Source organism: Thalia democratica, chromosome 8, assembly GCF_965202585.1.
Source record: "Thalia democratica chromosome 8, ktThaDemo2.hap1.1, whole genome shotgun sequence".
Taxonomy (NCBI): Eukaryota; Metazoa; Chordata; class Thaliacea; order Salpida; family Salpidae; genus Thalia; species Thalia democratica.
The window spans coordinates 51,717,022-51,737,895 of NC_139172.1; positions in this window are offsets into that span (position 1 = coordinate 51,717,022).

A 20,874-nucleotide genomic window follows, 5' to 3' on the forward strand; every position below is an offset into this window, starting at 1 on the left:
ATTCAGTAAACATGTATATACTTAATTAAAAAGAACCGCTTTACACAGCTTAATATATGGTTTCAATTCAAATCATTTAAAACTTAATCAATTTAAATACATAAAAAAATTCTAACTTAAACTTAAAGACTTTTAAATTATGTTTTGTTAATCTATGTTTAACTTGAAAAGAATTGTATATTGTTGTTCAACGTTTACGTCAAAAATAAACTAATATTTTTTATGTAGATGACATCACAACCAAAGCAAGCTGAACGGTTGTTCAAATATTTACACAACAAAAAAATTTTCACAGCCTCTTATGATGTCATAACCATATGTTTTCTCAATGTAAAATTTCTGTATGAAATAACAGTCATAAAACATGTTTTAAAATACCTAGGAGGTTTTTTTAGGCTACTTTTTGGTTTTAATCTATAAATGCTCGATCTTTGAAAAATAAACTTTTAAAGAAATTAAATGTTTTTTAAAGTAGTTAAGCTGTTTAAGGATAAAATCTTCTGATGTACTTAATTTTTAAGAAACAAAATTTACAAGTATTATTTGTTCAACGTTGTAAAAATCGTTTAACAAACAGCTCAAAATTCAATTTATTTGAATTTTAACAGTTTCTGAAAAGTTTTAAGTTCTCTATAAAATTTTATTTTGATTAATAAGCTGATTCTGTAGTTAACTATAAAAAGTAGTAACTAATCGAGAATATGATAATTAAAACACAATAGAAAAAACTATTCTTAACTAATAATAAAAAACAAAAAATTTTTAGAACAAAATTTTAAAAAACCTTTATCACTCATAACAAATTCTTTCTGAAACCAACCAACCGAAATAACTGACAAAAGCCAGCGTTTATATGAGAGATTAAAACAATAAAAAAGTTTTAGTAAAAACATTGATCTCTAACGTCACCAAGTGTTGAGTTTTATAAGTTCTCACGTTTTCATACGAGTGTGCGGCATATAAGATTAAAGTTTAATATTTCCGATTTATATTGATCTAGGTTGACATGTAGATGAACTTTGTACACTATTTGAAAATTTGAATCTTAAGAGGCTTAAAATACCGTTTAATCATTGAAGAATTTAAATTTTAAAATTTATATTACGTTAACTTTAAAAATTATTAATTAGTTCTTTTTCTGACATTAAAACAGTACTAAAAGTTTAATTTAACTAGATAATACTATTAATAAAATCTCTGTAGTTGAGTGACTTTAAAACTTTATATTTAATGCAAATATATATAATAAATATTATATAGTTTTTTTATACTAAAATATTTCAAAAGTTTAAATTTGCCACACTATGTTTTATCATATGCTAGCAAGTTTACTAATAAATGTTCATATTCTACTTATTACGTAATTAAAGGAATATTTACAAATTCAGGTGTTTTCATTCACTGGATATTTCCAAAAATAGACGTGGTTAAGTTCAAATTTCATTAATACGTCACGACACTCTTTGAGGGATAAGTAAGCGGCGAGGGTAAATAAAAAGTCCAAGTTTGCCTTTTATCTTATTTTTATTAGATGTTTAGAAAGTAATAAAAAAATTAAAACAAACATAAAACGATTAGTCGTGCTACATTTTGCTCAATATTTTATACAATCATTCTAACTACGAAGTTGTATTTAAGCTTGAAGCTCATTTTAGATGAGACTAGGAACAGCTTGAAAGTCAGCCAAATCACGCGGTCGACTTCAAAATGTTATGAAATTTATTACGTCACAACCTTCTGTATCGATAACTCAGCGGTAGGAAAAAAGCGGGAGGTATAGAAAACTGCTTTGTGCAGTTTGTTATTGATTTTGGTTTTTGAGTCAAAACAGCCATAACAGAAATAGTTTTCCTTATTTTGAATTTCATTAAATTCAAAATCAAATAGACTTTTACCAATCAAATCACGTGGTTAAGTACAAACCACGTTAAGTTAAATGTTACGTCACAACAGTTTCCAATCAATAAATCAGCGGTAGGGAAGATAAAAAGTTGAAGATTGATATCTATCAACTTTGATAAAATGTTAGGAAAATAATTTCTTATAGAATAAATACATAAGGCTTAGTCATGCTGCATAAATTAAGATTAATATTTTATCTGACAACTTAACTACAAACCTAAATTCACATTGGAATAATTTCAAGTTTATTCAAGTGATACAAAAATCGGCCTGAAATTGTGCCAAAAATAAAACATGTGGTTAGGTTAAAATCATTTTTACATCACAATAGTTTGTAAAATTGATATATCTGAATTGAATATAAAAACGGAAAAATTTGTTTCAATCAGATTTTGATTAGATATTGATTTAAACAAACTTATAACACTTAGTTCTGCCTTATCAATTAAAAGGTTATGCTTAATACTTGAAACAAACAACTTGACTGCGAAACTTAAACTAAATTACAACAACCGTAAGTTAATTTCAGATTAGGTGAAAAATAGGTTAGCTTCTGCCAAACTACACATTGTTGTTTGCTTTAAAAATCGATATTTCGTCACGACAGTCTGAAATCGATAACTCAGCGGTAGGTAAGCGGGATGTTGTAAAAACATTTGTGCGGTTCTTTATTGACTTTGCTGTTTTTTAGTCAGAACGATCGAAAAAACATAGTTTTTTTTTTGCTTTTCAAAAATTTAAAGAGCAGAGAGACTTTTTAAAAGATCACAAAAACTAAAACACTGGTAAAAATAAGTAAAGCTTACAAGCGATCTTATCCACAAAACACATTTTAAAATATTCTTTAGATAAATATTTACCTGGGTGATTGTTGATGTGTTTAGCTGTTCATAACCTTTAGATAGTATTATTACATCAAGTTTAAAAACTTAATAAGAAAATTAGTAACTCTCAATTATAGAATAACTAAAACTTGTAAAAATTCAATGCACTGGTTTAAACGGCATGTAATTTGTCAGAAATACGTTTTCTTTTAACTGATTTTGGTTTAACTATATCAATGCATACAAGCTCAAGAACTGTTCAAATATTTACACGAGCGGCAGGTCTTGATGTGGAAATTTTACTGCCTCTTATGACGTAATAAACAGATATTTACACACTCAGCAAGTATTTAATGTACAAATTCTAGGTTTAAACACTAAAAACTATTTAGAAGATTTTTTTTTGACCTTGTTAGAACTCCCTATTAAATTTTTATTTTAGTTTGTTTAGCATAAGTTTTTCTTCAATATATATAAAAATAAAATTCAGTTATGTTACTTTTTTTTTTAAAAACATCTTCAACATAAACTTTGAATTTTTTAATATAAATATAATAAAATTTAAATACTTAAACTAATAGATATATAAAGACCAAGAAGTTAATATTTTTAGTTTTACTTTAAACTACAAATCTTTAAAAAACAAATCTAAATTTCAAAAATAAAATGTAAATAAAATATTTTTTACTAAACTATAACAAAATTACTACAAAAAAAGTAATAATAATGATACAAGCTTAGAAACTTCATAAAATTATTAACATCTTCCTTTTAAAAATACCTCTTAAAATGCAAACAAGCGAAATAAATTTGTAGAAGCAAGTCTTAAAACGAGAGAGTAAAACAAAAAAAAATTATTAAAAAAATATGGGACGGATTCTAACTCTCGGTTTGAAAACTCACTTTTAAAATTATGCTAATTTATTTGTAAAAATGCAAGCTAGAAGTAGCTGCTTATAGATAAAACATGAAAATCAAAAATAATTACACCTAGTATAGGAAAAAGTGTTGGTATGCTTATATAAAAGTAAATGTATTAAATTTTTACCCATTCTTGTAGTTAATATAGTGATTAAGTGGTGAATGTCACTTTAACTAAACTGCATTAAGTATTGTACTATTGTAAATTTTTCAGTTTGTTTTTGTTTGAATGTACCACTGCAAATATATTCTTATTTTTTTTTATATTTTGTATATTTGTTGACCACTGGGTTGCAATGTTCAACTCAGAGTCAACAAGACCCCTTCACCATCAGGCCACAAATTTTGAAATTGATTTTAACAAAAAATGGAATTTTAAAACATTATTTATTTAATTCTTATATATTTAGTAAAGTATTCTGGTTAGTTTATAGTAAGGAAAAACAGGTATTTAAATTGTTGTATATCTATCAACCACTGGTATTCAATGTTGCAATGCTCAAACCAGAGAGTTCATTAAATTTATTGATAGGACCCCTGTTTTAATAGCTGAAAATTAGTATTGAAATGGTTATATGTTGTTTTGTTGTCAGACAATAACAGTTTATATACTTTTATTACTCTTTTGTATGTACATTATAAAAGAGTTCCTTTTGAATTTTAAGTTTGTCAGTAATCCTTTAATTATGAAAGAGGTTTAATTTTCAATATTACTTTTTTTAATTCATAAATGTTTTTATTTAAAAATTTAAGTTTAAGAGTTATTTGTTTATAAATTTTTACTAGTTTTAATATCCAGCCTGATAGAATAGTATAACTTTTATTTTAATAATGATTTTAATTTTAATTGAGCTTTGTTCAACAAATTTACTATGTAGTATTTTTATATATTTTTTTACATAATATTTTTTAAATTTTGTTAAAGTTGAGATAACAGGTATGTTAATTATTAGTATTAAGAAAAGGTTACTATATTATTAAACAGTTTATAAGGTAATTAGTTTAAGTATTGTGAGAATAATTTTTAAATTTTAGTATCAGTGTTTATTTCAAAAAAAGTTAGAGAAATTTTTGTTATTAATATTTAATTTATTTATTTAGTTTTTTTGAAAACTTAATATGGAAAACTCCTTGCAAAATTTACAAAAGCTTCAAAGTGCATCAACTGCGCAGCAAGTGAAAGACCTTTACCATTCTTTAAAGATGGGTGGTCATTTACAGCCAGTTGATTTGCCGGAGGAGTACGTCAAACAAATAGAATGCAAAACTTGGGATCTTGATTACAATGGTAATATCCTTCTTAACCACTTTGGTGGTGAACGTAACAAGCTTGTTGCGTTTAAAAGCTCTCCTGATGGAAACTGTTTTTATAACAGTTTATCTTTATTAATGTTTGGCAATGAAAACCATGCATATAACCTAAGATATTTGTTGTTGGAATTCATTATTGAAAACTTCAACTATCTTAGGTTAAACAACCCATTGCTTAATATACCAAACTTGAATTTATTCATAGGTTTATCATTATCTAATACTCTTCTAGCCTGCTCTAAAATTCCAGTTAGCGGCTCTAAAGATGCTTGGTCAACAAGCATGACTGGTTTTTGTGCATCTAAAGCCTTTGATATTAACCTTAATATAATTTATCCCCCAGTCTCTGGTTTTGAAGACCCTTACTATTTATTTCCCCAGAGGTTTGAAGTTTCAGCTCCTAGGTTAAGTTTGAGCGTATTGTGGAGTTCCTCAAGTTTAGTACAAACTGGTACTCCACAATACCTCCTTAACCATTTTTTACCATGTTGTAGTAGTGTGGTTAAGCGCTACAAGTTTCCCAACTCTTATTTAGCTTTAATTGACAAGATTAAAGAAAGTTTATTTTCTCCTTTGTCTTTTGTAGGATTTCCTACCAATTTTTTTGACTTAAATAGTTTTATCAGTCCTAAAGTTGTAAATAGCCAAGTAATTCCTGTTGGTAATGTCACTTCAGGTAATGTATCACCGATTTCATTTAATGAAGATGAAATAAATATTGAAGATGTAGATATTAAAAGCAGTAAGATAGAACTAATGCCTGAATATAATGATGATATATTTGTACATAATGATGAAAAGTCTGATCCAAATATTTTATACTTAAACTACAATTCTCAATTATCATTTAAAGAAAACCTTAAAATAAGTAAATTTACTCCACCACAAGCTTTAAAATTTATTGTTTCAGAAAATTACAAAATTATTGATAGCTTTAATTTTGAAAAAAATAATTGTTGTTTTAAGGTAGATTCTTCTATTATAAAATCAGTTGTAGATGAAACTTGTAAATTTGTACATAAATACAATAGTAAAAAACTTTTTTATTTTTTAAATGACAAAATGGAGCTTGTAAAAACTAAAAAAAATGAGAAAGCTCAAGATGAGGGTAAGGTTTTTGAAATAGTTGAACACATTTTAATCCCAAAATGCCAAACTAAAAAATTAGCTACATACCAAAAAAATTTGTATATTTTTAATGGTATTACATTTATTCAATACACTGGTGAAAGCCCATTGAACTGTTCCTGTCCTAAGCCAAAGTTTATTGAAAAAGTAACTCAGGTATTATTAGAAAATATTAATAGACCAAATCATGAAGTTTACCTGGAGTATAATGATCTCTTCAAAACCAGGAAATACTTTAACTACCTTATGTTGAAGCTTAGAAAATCTAAAGAAATAATAGTTAATTCAAATAAATATAATGCTGTTGATCAAATTTGCCAACTGACTAAGTTAGTTGGCAAAGATAATTTTTTAAGGTATAAGTTCTCTAACTCAGGTATTCCATCTGAGGATAAAAGTAATTTGATGTCACTTGTAATGTACTATAACGAAACTATTTTAGATATATATAGCTTAGCTGTAAATAGTTCTTGTACTTTATATATCGACAAGACATTCGACCGCAGTGAATATTTTATAACTCCTGTTACATATATTAATACCAAATTGTACAGAAAAAGTACTAAAAAAAACCCTATTTTTCATGGGTTGTTTTTACTACACACTTCTAGTAAAAAAGAAGTGTTTTTAAAATTTTTTGACCATTTAAAAAATATTTTGTCATCTGTTGCTTATGTTAAAGGTGATTCTGATGTCTGGAAAAAAAATTATTTTTCGTTTCTGATCAAGAAAAATCTATAACATCAGCAATAGATGATGTTTTTCTTGATTGTCAAAGGATGCTGTGTTCTAGGCACATTAATGAAAATATTAAGTTTAAATTAGAATCAAAAGTTTTAAAAAATATATTTAAAAAATTAATGGAAAGTAAAACTTATGAAAGTTTCCTAGAAATAAGAAGTTCAATTGTATCTAATTCTAACTATCTAAATAGTATTAATAAAGTTAAAGGTTATGTTCTAAATCACATTCAATTAATATTAACATATGTTTGTGAACCCAGATGGAATTTAAACTTAAAAAGGTCAATGACAAATAATATTGCAGAATCCGCAAATTCTGCTATAAAAAGGTGGATTACGACTAGAACTAGCCCTAAAATACTTTACAAACAACTTGAAAATATAGTTAAATTGCAATTTGTAGAGCTAAAAAAATCTTTTTATAAAGGTAAAAGAGCTTTTGTCATACCTGAACATGTTTTTAGTCGGAATTCATTAAATGAAAGTGATTTGAATAAATTGTATTTAAAATTTTTAAATGCTGAATTAGAATATCATCCTGTAATTAATTTACAAGTAAAAAAGTATGAAAAAAATAAAAAAAAATTAACTGATACATTGGTTGTAAATGGAATTGAATGTAAGGTATGTACTAATGGTCCTTCATGTTGTTGTATAGATGTTAAAAATTTAAAACTGAAGCGTAAGCCTGGCACTAGTTCTGGTCGTCCTAAACCAACCCTATCAATTGACCGTAAACGTAAACCTGAAACTTCTTCTTGTGAAGAAGTTGTTCCAAATAAAGTTACAATTATTGAAAATTTATAATAATTATGGTAATTGTTTTTAACTCCTTTAGTTTTTAATTCTATTTAATCTATTAATATAATTATTATTTGTTAAACTTATTGTTTAAATATTAATTGTTTTGCAAAAAAGCAGCTGATTATAATAATAATTTGGTGGGAGTTATTATAATGATCAGGTTGCTTGTAATTGTTTACTTTCTGTGTCAGTAAAAAATTGCTTGGGGATTTGGGCTTAATTATTTTCCCACACTTTGTGGTTTTTAATTTTGAAATTTTAACCAAGCAATTATTTACAGAATGACGTTCCCACCATGGGTTTCTTAGCTACTTTTTTTTGGATAAGTTTATTAAGGGAGAATTATTGAAAAAAATATGATGAAGTCTTATTCTTGAATTAATTTATATTAATATGAAAGAAACCATGACAGCTGATATTTTTCAAAAAATAAAAATGTCTTTTATTATAGAAATGCACAATTTTTTATACTTATATGTTTTACAGATTTATACAAATTAGTTGTGGTATAATACAAATGGACATGACAAATGGAACACCGAGTACAGAAAGCATTTGTCATCTCAATTGGGCAGGGAGCCTAAAGAAGCAGATCCTTGACCATCGCTACTGGTCGCTCCTCCTTGTAGCAACGAAACAACTATAATACAACAGACTGAAAAAGAATAATGAACTTCGGAGCATGCCCAATGAGTACCTGCTAACTGCAGATCGTTGCAGATACAGAGGACCAAAAGTTATTATCTTATTTATAAATTATATAAAAAGTAATTTTCTAAAAAAGTGTATGATAATTATGAATGATAGATTAGTTTTTATTTTCATTTTGTTTAGCATCAAAAAGTTTAGGATTCATAATTAAGTTTTTTTATGTTTTTTTTTGAAAAATATACTGAATTGCTTATAAGTCTTAGTTTTAAATGATCATATCTACTTTGTTATTTTTATCTTTAGCAATGAGTCAATTTAAAGATTTTGATTTAAGTGTTCTTTTTTAAAAGTCAAGTTGATGTTAAGTACAATTTCATTAATTTTTTTTTGTTTTAAATATGTACATTAAATTGTTTTTTAAAAATAAAACATTTTATGAACATTGGATATTACATATCAAAAATATTTTATTTATTTTGTGAATATAACTTAAATTTAAAAATATTCATTTTTAAACTTGAAATTTAAGCTTTTTTTATAGTCATACAGGAGTCTAACACTTTTTTTTTATATTAAATTACATTAGTTATAATATGCAAACTTCAACTGTAAACTACAACACATATTTTTTTAAGAAAAAGATTTTCTTTATTTTATTAATATAAGTTACTTTTATTTTTTCAAGTTGTTATGTTTGTGGATTTTATTATTTTGTGGTTGATTTGATCGCTCATATTTCAAAAGTTATTTTAAATTTTCTCAAGCTGTTAAAAATCTTTTGGTATTTAATTTAAGCTCTTAAGATATAATAAACCATAAGTTGATCCCCCACCCCTATTTTTTAAATTTATAAAATATAATTAATTTTTTTAAACGTCACAATTCTATTTTGTTACATTTTCATGTTAAACAAAACCGAATTGTATAATAGACTCATAAAATTAAAAAAAAATATTAAATATTTTATAAATCCTCCAAAAAATTAATTTAAGGACATAGGGGGTCTAAAACAGTTTTTTCAAATTTTGTCTTAATTTTTACTTAATGAGATAAGCTACATTTTACCGCTTGTAAAATTCAAAGTAACTTTAAAGATATAAGCATTCAGAGCATTCTACTGTTTTCTAATGTAATGCACAAACTAAAAAAGCAAAAATAGACTTTTTCACTAAAAATCTATCTCATTTAGTTTTTGACCAGTTGTTTTAAAAAATTTTCAGAATAATTGTTAAAATTAAAAAAAAATTGTATGTAACAGATTTTCAAACTTTTTAAACAACTGTTTTTTTTTCTAAATAAACATTTTTTTTTCAATTTTGGCTATAAATTATTTTTTCACATTTTTTTTAATCCGCTTCCTACAAGTTGTTTGAAATATTGAAAATAATATTTTCTAAATTTTAGAATGAAAACGTTTTAAAAATTAAGAAGATAAATTTTCAGTATATTTTTTAATTTACAAGAAAATTTACCTTAAAACTTAAAAAATAAAAATTTTAAACGTAGAAGGAGATAGATTTATAGTGATTTCTAGTTATTTGCTGTTTTAGTTTGCGCCTCCCATAAGGATCCTATTGTTGCCTCCGACTTTGACCGGCTATATTTAAAAAAATATTTTGAATTTTTTAAATCTGTAAAAAGCAACTTGAAGCTTAGTAAATATTATATAAAAAAAAGATCAAAAACCAAACAAGGGTGTTCACCCTCCTATTTATATTCCAGTGAACTTGTTTCACTACGATGTTTTATTAGCAAACGACTGAATATATATTTCAAACAGTTAAGATCTACATATGTACTTTTAAATTTTTTCAAATTTATTTTAATTATTGAGAAATAGTCTTTTATAATTTTTTTAAAAATTTGAATTGTCGGAAATTGAGTTGTCCGAATTTGAATTGTCATGTAACCAAGAATAGCCACTTTTATTAAATTCTTCAAATGTCAGATCAGAACAAAGTAATGGAAAATAGTAGGTACTGAGGTAGACAAGACACTTCTAAAAGAATTTATATCTAATATTTCAAAATACTTTTACAACAAGTTATATTATAAATCGTTAATTTTTAAAAAAACTAGCTTTTGAAAAAATGAAAACAAAATTTCTACGTTTTTCTATATAAATCGTTTCTCAACCATTGATCTAGATGTCAAAATTTCAAAAGAAAAGCCAGTGAAGACTCAACAAAAAAATAAAATGCTTTTCTTTATATCAAGCTGCAAGCTACAAATTTAAACTTTATGGTTTTCATTCATACGAATAGTATGATGTGTAGAAAGGCTGACCTTAGATTAATGTATTTATAGTTATTCATACCATAATTATAAGTTGTTTAAGTAAAAATTATAAAATTAAATGTAAAAAGTGTAGTTGTTAACAGTAATTCAAATATTTTTATGTTTATACTCATACTATGAATAAGTTTATACAAAATTTTTGAAAACAAACTAGAAATTTGTAGGATTTCAAGTTAAATGTCATTATAATGAATTAGCCTAGATTGTATCTTATATGCTTAGTGTTTTAGGCTGGTTAATAAATAACCTATATAGTTTCAGTTATAGTAAACGTGCTAAGATAGACAAAAAATATTATTAAAAGTTTTTTCTAGTAAATTTTAGACCATAAATAAAACTTTCACGGTTTTTCTTTATTACATACCAGTTTTATTTTACTAACTTTATAATTAAAAAAAAAATTGTAAACTTTTTTGAGTCGAAACTATTAATAAAAAGCAATTTTATTAATTTATCTTATTATTTAAGGTAAATACCGATGTTAAAATTAACCGACATTAAAATTTTTTAACGTCAATTTCTTCTTTTAATTAAAAAGTTAGTTTTAAGTGAAAAAGTTTGCTTTAGAACAATTATCGTTGATTTAAATTTAGTTAGACTATTTTAATTTCAAATTTAAACATAGAATTATTATAGGAAGGTTTTTGAACGTATTTATATACCATTTGCAACTTAATATCAAAACAAAATGAACCTATTGATATTAAGTTGCAAATGTTATATAAAAAACTTAGAATTATTTTATAAAAATTCGTAATTAGTGATAACACAATTAATATTACAATTTATTTGTTTATTATCAAATTAAGTTTAATCAAAAAAATTAGCAAAAAACTTATAAAATAGTTAAAAGTTAATACTTTATTACATTTTTGTAACTACTAATTTATTGATCAAGTTTGTTAACGTCAAATACTTTTTTGGTAAAAAATTAACTTTAAACTATAAAGTTTGCTTAAGAACAATTACCGTTGATTTAAAATTATTAAGACGATTACAAATTTACTTTCTATATCAAAAATATTACTTAAGATTATATTTCTATTTAGTTTGTATTAAATCAAACTAGTTCTAAAGCAGGGGTCGGCAGGCAGTTGGTGGTCGCGGGCCAAATTTCAAGTTTTCAAAGTCTTTGCGGGCCGCAGTTTTAGTTTTAGTGACATTTGAATAATATTATGGTTTTAGTTTTAGTCACACTAGAGAAAAGTTTTACTTTTATTCACCTTATTATTTAAAATGACTTTTAGCTATACATAGAAGCCTATTCAAATTAATATTCATTAGATTATGATTTAAATTGACTAATATACTTTAATAAAATGTACTAATAATGTTAATAAAATATGTACTTTCATAAGCACTTAATAAGTTAAACTTAATACATTTTCAATTTTACTTACAACCTAACTCTCTATAAAAACCTAACTTGAAAGACAATTTATGGGTTACTTTTATACATTTGTTATATCATCAACACTTTTTCATTTTTCTAAGAATATTTACTTCGAAAAAAGTTTTTGCGAGTTAAATAATTTACACTCATTAAGAAATTTAGTAATTAGTTAACATAATAAAATTAATACCTGTTTGTATTCCAGAAAGCTAAAACAAATGGTTTAACATAATTAATTCTCAAATACTTTAATAAAATATTTTATTAGTAATTAGACTTTTACATGGTTGCCATTTAAAAAGCAAAAATGTCTGATGTGTATCAAACCAGCTTTAATTTATTAAAATTTGAAAAATCTAATAAATAGTTGTTAATCAAGCTTAAATAACTAGTTAAAATATCATCATTATCAAAAAGTACACAAAGTGTATGAAAACAAGAAAAAAATGCAATTAGTAAATTACACATCAGTCATAAAAGCTATTCTGAGAATTGGAAGACTTCTTTAAAGTGTTTGAAATAAAAGCTTCACACACACCTGAGTTTTCAAGCTATTAAAATAGCCTGTTTGTGTAGCAACCCAGTTAATATAAAGTTCACTACATAAAGAAATAACAAAGGTTATTAACAGTAAATAAATTACATGCCAAAAATATATAACTCAGCTGGAATGGATAATTAAGTTTCTTAAACAAGTTTAACAAAAGTATAAAATTTTATTGAGTCATTAACAAAGTACAATTTTTTTTTATTATGCATGATAGCAATTCTTTATTTGCAATAAGAATATTGCATTTAAAAATATTAATTGTAAAATAGAAGACGAGCTACAAGAATAAAAAAAGCGTTAGTTAGGAGTTATTGCGAGAAACAATAAAAAAAAATCACCAAAGTCATTTCCGACAAAGCACATTATTATCTTCAGTAACTACAGAATAAACAGAAAAATTTGTTAAGACAAGTAATAGAGTAGCAAAGTTTATTACCTAAAATGAGATATCGCTTATAATTGAAAACTTTTATAAAGAATTGATGTTGGCGGTAATGAAAAACTTTTGTTTATTTCTTCAATGACAACATGAAGTCGTGTTTAGGAAATGCATTAAGGTTATAAAGTCGCATAAATCAAATTAGGACTTTAATCAAACTGTTAACATGAGAGCAGTGATAGAAAAACTATTGCTCATCTGAGAATTTTTATTAGAGATTTTTTTACTAACTTTGACATTTTAGTAGAATTGCTTGGTTTAGTCCCAACGCAAAACACAACAACCGGTGAAATTTTTCAAGTAACGGTGAAATTTACCAATACGGAGTTTTTAGAAGTACAATTCCTTCTTTTATTTTTAGTACAAAGTTTAATTAAAGTTTAAAAAAATGTCTTAAAACATTTATCAATATTAAAAAGTACTGTTAGGCTACTATAATATATTTTTTAATAAAAAAAACATTTATTTGGTAATTTTTTTTGAGTCAAATCGAAATTTTATTACTTTAAATGTAAAAATTGTTTGAAATTCCAGGTTTTTTCAAAAAATCTCAAATTTAAGCTTTTTTTCAAGAATTTTTAACCGTAAATTCACAAATTCAAAGCTTTTCTGGGATTCAACTTTTTTGGCAACACTGATTGTTCATTCTTTAATGTACACAATAATATAAATTTGAATTATATCAGCTGCAAGTCTTAAAATTTAACATATATTAAAACTCAAACTAACACTGTGGATTGAGTAAAACATACATCATAAGTTTAATTTGCCACTCTTTCAAGCAAAAAAGCCAGCCTGAGTCTACAAAAACATTCCTGATATTTTTGTATACAAAAAGAAATTCTAGCCAAAAACTTAAAAAATGGCTTAAATTGCCTGAGATTTGAAGTCTTCAAATAGTGATAGTCTGAGTGTTTGTCAATGTTTAGTTGTTTATTTGCTTGAATTTCAACTATTTTGATTAACAATGTACAAACTTTATAAATTTACCATCCCTATATCTAGTTTATATTAAATAGGTAGCTCCAAAAAACAGCAATTGTGTGTATTGATATGTAAGGCATAAAAATTAACTTAGCTTGAAAAAAACAATGTATTAAAAATGGAATGTATACCTAACAAAAACTATATTAGCTTATGTCATATATATTGTTTTAAATGTGTCTGTACAATTTTAGATATGACATGTATAAATAACAATGTTAGAAAAGTATGCGTTAACTTAACTTAAACTAACTAAAGTATTAAATAAAAAGTGGTTTAAAATATGAGCATTTTTTTAAGTTGGTGTGTATAGAAAACTTATAAAAAATTAAAATGTATCAAAACAAAAATCAAATGAACCTTATTTCTTATTACTATGTTATTTTAAATGTTTTCACACTAAAATATAACATTTACAAATAAAAAATTACAAAAGAAACTGAAGTATAAAAAATATTGAAAACGATTATCTAAGCTATAAAGAAATGACAGTTTAATTAATTACTGTGCATTATTTTTGTACAAAATGGAAAATATTTGCATTTAGTTTATTTAATAAATAGGTATTATATAACCAACTTATTAAATCCAAGCACTCTTGACACTCTTTTTTCAGATAATTACTTACTGTTGTAAAAACGAAGTAATTATGAAACTGAGAAACATATCCTGTTAGAAGGCTAATCTGTCTTTTTTACGTTTTTAAACTAAAGCAGTAATTTCTTGAAATTATTTTAAAATGTTATAGAGAGACTTAAAACCAAACTAATCAAAATAAGTCGAATTACCGAAAAAATTTAACTAGAAATATAATTTTGCTCAGCGGGCCACATTTACATGCTCGCGGGCCACAAAGTTTTCTTTCGCGGGCCGCATTCCATTCAAAAAAATAACATGCTCGCGGGCCGCAATTGGCCCGCGGGCCGCAGTTTGCCGACCCCTGTTCTAAAGAATTAACAAAAAAGTTAAAAAATTGTTAAGAATTACAACTTTATTATAATTATATAATTATCGATTATTTGATCAATTGCTTAACGATTTATAACACATACCTTGATCAGATAGAAAATACAGTTATTTTATTTCTTGTGGTACTTCTTTTAGTCTATTAATGGTTTGTTTGAAGCTTATTAAAACCTTTACTGCTTGTTTCTGTTTTTAAGCCCTGTTTTTCTTGTTCACAACTATCGTTGTGAACAGTGAGTTTTGGTATATGTGAAATATACAAACCGAGGGTTAGAATCCTTCCCAAAAAATATTGATCTCTACCGTCACCAAGTGTTGAAATATTAGTAATTCTCTCATTTTCATATAAGCGTGCGGCTTTTGAGATTAAAGTTTATTATTTCCGACAAGCTGGTGATTGATCTAATTTTATTTGGATGAACTTTGTGCAGTGCTTGAAATTGTTAATACGATTTTCTATTTACCATTTATAGTATATATTACTTTTGAACGTGTTTACGAAAACGTTTTAAATTTTAGTTAACGTTTTCACGTTTTTTATTTAAAGTAAAGAATATTAAAAGTTTAAATTTATTACCCATCCTTATCAGTAAAATATTTGTTGATATTAACTTTGAAATACATCTACGAATCTTCCTTCTTTTTTTTCTCTCCTTAAACAACTTCACAAGTTTTTTTTCTTGCAAAATATATAGTCTCATATTTTATTTAAATTTAACAACATTATACATGTTCTATTTCTCATTTTAATTCTTATTCAAATCTTGAACCCGAAAAATTTTTTACAGTCATGCTAACAAATTCACACTTTTTAATTAAACTAGAAATGTTTATTATTCAGAGTAAAAGTCGTATTCATTCTTTCCGCACCTTATTTATAAACATTAAGTCAAACTTTAAGTTTAATATTTTATACAAACACTTATGAAGCTTACAAAATAACAAATTAGAGTTCAATTCAAATAAGGTAATAAATAGCTTGAAAATCAGCCAAATCAAAAACACGTGGCTAAAAAAAAAATCAATAATACTTCACAACAGTCTGTAATAGATAATCAGCAGTAGGGAATCCAAAATAGAAGTTTGGTATAACTTTTGATTAAACTATTGTAAAACAATAATGTTTTTAATAAAATATTAAACGCTTTGTTATGCCTTACTAAGTCAAAGTTAAGAATTTATACAGACAACTTAACTAAGAAGTTATTGTAAGTGTTAAAAATCGTATGTTTATTTTGGTTTTGGTAAAAAACAGCTTTTAAAGTCTTCTAAACAGCACAAAGCCCTAAACTTCAAAGTCATAATTACGTCACAACTGTCTGTAATCAATAACTCAGCGGTAAAAAAGATAAAAGGCGGCATGTTGTGAAAACAGTCTGTGCGAATCTTTGTTGATTTTGTCTTTTAATTTTTCTTCGTCTTCAAAAAATTAAAGGGCAAATAGACTTTTTAAACAGCGCAAATGCTTAGCAACTAGAATCTTTTATTAGTGTTCAAATTTATAATAATCCACAAAGTATTTCTTAAATTAGTCTTCTGTATATGATATATTCGTTTAAAAAAATCTCTAGTGTTTGTTTATGTGCTTAGCTAATTAAGACAGCTATTTTCCTGATATAAGCATTGCATCCGAGAATTGAAAAAAAATTTATTATTCTTTGAAATCTGAAAACAGAAACACCTAAATTAACAACTAAACTTTTATTTGTAAAATAGTTATTTTTACTTAACAAAAACAAGCAACTTGGTGTTTTAAATAAGTTTTAGATATTAAAAATATACTGTGCGTAATTGTATTTGCTCAATAATTTTTTTTTCTAATTTTTTTCAAATATTTACAAGTAGTTGTTGTAGTATTAAAGAAGTAATAGATTTTTTTTAAAACTAGCAATCAAAAAAATGACTCAAAATTTATTTGTGAATATTTTTATATAATTTTATATAGTTTCTAAAGTAATTCATGTCAAAAAACCTTGCTTTTAAATGCAAGGTAGCTTTTTTTTTTATTTTATTATTATTTAAATTTTCTTAGCTTATCAAGGTTTGTCATTTATTGATATAACTAATCAAAATTTATAAAAATTTTAAACAAATTTTACAATACCATTAAATGTTTCTTTTTTGAACTTATAGGCCATAGAATTTATTTAAAAATATAATATTTAACTTGAGTTTGATAATGAAAGTACTATTTTAGTACTAAGATAGAGAAGTTTATTTAAAAGTGGTTCTTACTCGTGAAAGATATCAAAAAAAGACAATAATTTGTTTATCTTAAACTCTCAAGTTTAATTATGCTTAAATAAATAAAAAAAGTTAGAAGTTTAAATGATTTCCTTTTCAATAATAATTTTAAAATAACTTTAAACGTTTTTGTTTAACAACAAGTTAACTAAACACGAGCAGTATAACTCGTTATAAAACCGACATAATCGACCTAAATTAGGATTCTACCCATTCTGTTTATAAAAACGTTCAAACTTTATATATAACTGAAAAGAAAAATGGTGAAAATTTCTACTGTTACGTCATTTAGCAGCTCAGTCCCGTAAGTTTGTTGTAAGTAAAACGGATAATACTGAAGTTAAGATATCTAAATTAAGATTTTACATTTTGTTTATTTAGTCGATTATTTTAAATGTGAAGCGGTTTAATACTTATTTCTACACTTTTCATAGGCTTTAAAACTTATATTTTAATGACAAAAATTTATTTACTGTTAAGAGATTTAATACAGTAACTTTCAAACATAATCTAGATTTTTATGACATGTACATTTGAACTTTTTTTATTTTAAAAGTTTAAAAAGATTTATTCAAAATGTAAAACTTTTAGCGATTTATTGTTAAAAATACATTTACTAAAAAACCAACTTGGCCAAAAAAATTCCCATAAACTAGTCATTAAAATGAGAGAATAAGAGAAGAAAGATAAAAATCTGAATTAAATTCATTTCTAGCACAAGCAAATGTTAAAAATTTATAAAAAAAATATGCGGCTTAAAAGATTAAAGTTTTTTAGATCCAATTTTTTAGTGATAACTAGTTTAAAATATACATGAGCTTTGTACAAGATCACATTTTATAATCGTTATCTAGTTTATTACCAGATAACATCAGTTATTTCAATAGACCATGTTTTAGACTAGTTTTGAAGTATTATAACCTTATTTAGAATGTTGTTTTTTTATAAAAATAAATGAGTATTAACTTAACAACATAAAGATAAAAGTAGTGAGTTACTATATAAATATTAAAATTTCGTAAATAGGATTAGAATTAGCTAATGAACTTTAAGTTAGAAGTAAAAAGTTATTGAAAATCGTAAATTTTTTAGTACTTTTAAATTTTATGTGGCCCTTGAAAAAATAACGATGATAAATAAACTTAAGCTTATATAAATGTTGGTAATTGTTATCCTTTTTTCAAAAACTTTGTTTTGTCACATCTTTTACTGTATTTAAATTGGCTATACTTTTTAATTGCAAACTTGAAATAGTTTAAACTATTTTTGAAATATTTTTGTGATTTTTATTTTAAACCAAAATAAAACTTAATGCAAGTTTACTTTTTTTATAAACTTAATGTAATTATGTTAACATTTGTTCTTTACAAAAAATTATAACACATTATATTGATCTTAAAATTCAAAAACATAGTATTGAGCTCGAAACTAAAACATATAAAAACTTTGTGATAAATAAAATTCAAAAAAGATAAAAAAAATTATTAAATCACAACCTCACTTTTTAACTTTCATATATTTTAGACCACCTACGGCCATAACAAGTAAATAATCAAACGTTGTGTTCCTGAATAATTTTTTTAAATATTTTTAATATGTAAACTTTTCTATTTGCAACAGTTCTTTCTTTTTATCATGTTATGTTTACCTAGTAGCTGCTACAATTAAAAGTAAAAATGTTCAACATTTATACAGATTTTCTTAGTGATTATAAATGTAAATCAAAATAATTTGTAATCAAGTTCAAAAAGCCATGATACTTGTAATTGATAAAAAAATTTAAAAGTAGAGCTTAAATAAGCAAATCTTCTTTCTTTACAAACAAACTACGTCAAGTGTAAGTTTTTAAACAAAATAAACGTGGTTCATTTACAATGCGTTTAAATGTAAAAACGCTAATTTTATAAACGTAAGCTAGAAAATTGTCATTGAACAAATTTTGCGCTAATTTGAATCATATTTACTTTAAATCAATTTACAAAGTTATTAATTACTTAAACAAGGCTAATTCAATAACAACGACTACAATCTTACTTAGTTTACTGATGAGTTTATTTACTCTCTGAAAAATTTAAGTTTTATTTGTCAATACTATTAAAGATTATCAGAAAAAATCAAATATGTTATTCACATGAAAAACGATGATTTTTTTTTTGCGTCACAATAGCGCTCGAATGCAACCAAACATTTTGTGCAAGTTAAAAATAAAAAGCTAATTCATTTCATATAAATTCCCACTAACATAGTAGAAATGGTGTTACAAAACAAAGTTTAGTTTAAAGATCGTTATACTTGTCAAGGAAAAATATTAAAACATATTTATTACTATTTAAAAACAACAAAACATTCAAAAGCTAAAAAATATAAAAACTAATCAAAAATACTAATTGTTATAAGTATCTTATAACTTTGATCACACAAAGTTTTTTTTTATTATTTTTATGAACTTTTGTACTTTTGACTTTAGCTTATTTAATCAATATATATATTTAGCTTCTGAGATTACTACTTTTAAATATTATATACATCACTGAATTTAAATAACAAAATTTAAAAACAAAATGCTTTTTTTATTTTTCTAGACACTTTGTAGTAGTAAATAAAATAAGTTTAAAAATTATGAATAAATATTTTATTTATTATGAAAAATTTAACGTTCAAATTTTTTTTAATTTGAATTTTTTCTACCATATTCATTTAATCTAAAATCATTTATTTAGTAAATTAAAAATAATTATTCTACTAGACAAATTCAAGAAAACTTTAAGAATTTCTAATCTCTAAATCTTTATTTTAACAATATAATCAACTAATAGACTAATTAACAAGATTTAATTTCAAACATGAACCGTTAAATTAAATTCGATAGAAAATAAAAAAAAATTATTTTATACGTTACATTTTATGCTACAAAGAAATATTGAAAAAGTGTTGTTATAGAAAGTAATTATGCCAACAAGCATCGCTCTATTAAAGAAATATAAAAATAACAAAAAAAATTATCAATTCAACGTTCATAGAGCAATTAAAGTTTTAGTTTGTATTCAATACTAAGGAGTTTTAACTTAAAAAAAAATTGATAGTTTTGATTTTTGTATGAGCTTAGCTAGCTTTCAAAGCCATGTTACGTGTTTTTTTAGTTGATAAAATTAGTTAACAAACTTAAAAAAATTTGTTTCTAAGTTCTCTTTTGGTAATATAAATATGTTAAATCGTACTTTCACCACAATTAAAGAATATGTTTTGTAGAACTAAAGCATGAACATTTAAAATAGGTATTATTATTTTTTGATAATTCAAAAGGTTACTTACTACAACAACCATTAAGCTACTTTATGTAATCATTATTCACAGTATACAAGCTTTTCAGCTCTACAAAAAATGAGTTGTCCTTTGTTATATACAACGCGACGTGGTAATTCTTTCCAAGGAGGACAAAAATATATATTATATCAAAGTTCACTTTTTATCAGCGATTTTTATATTACGTCACAATGTCATTGAAATGCATCTGAACTTTCTAAGTTTAATCTTAATTTAAAAAAACTGATTTTATTTTCAATAGAAGTAAATTTAATTTATTAAAAAAATTTTAACTATGATAGACAGTCTTTAGCTTATCTTGGTGACAAAACTATTATATATAGTGTTTTGGGTGACAAAACTATTATATATAGTGTTTTTGAGGTCGTCATTAAAATTTATATGAAGTTGTT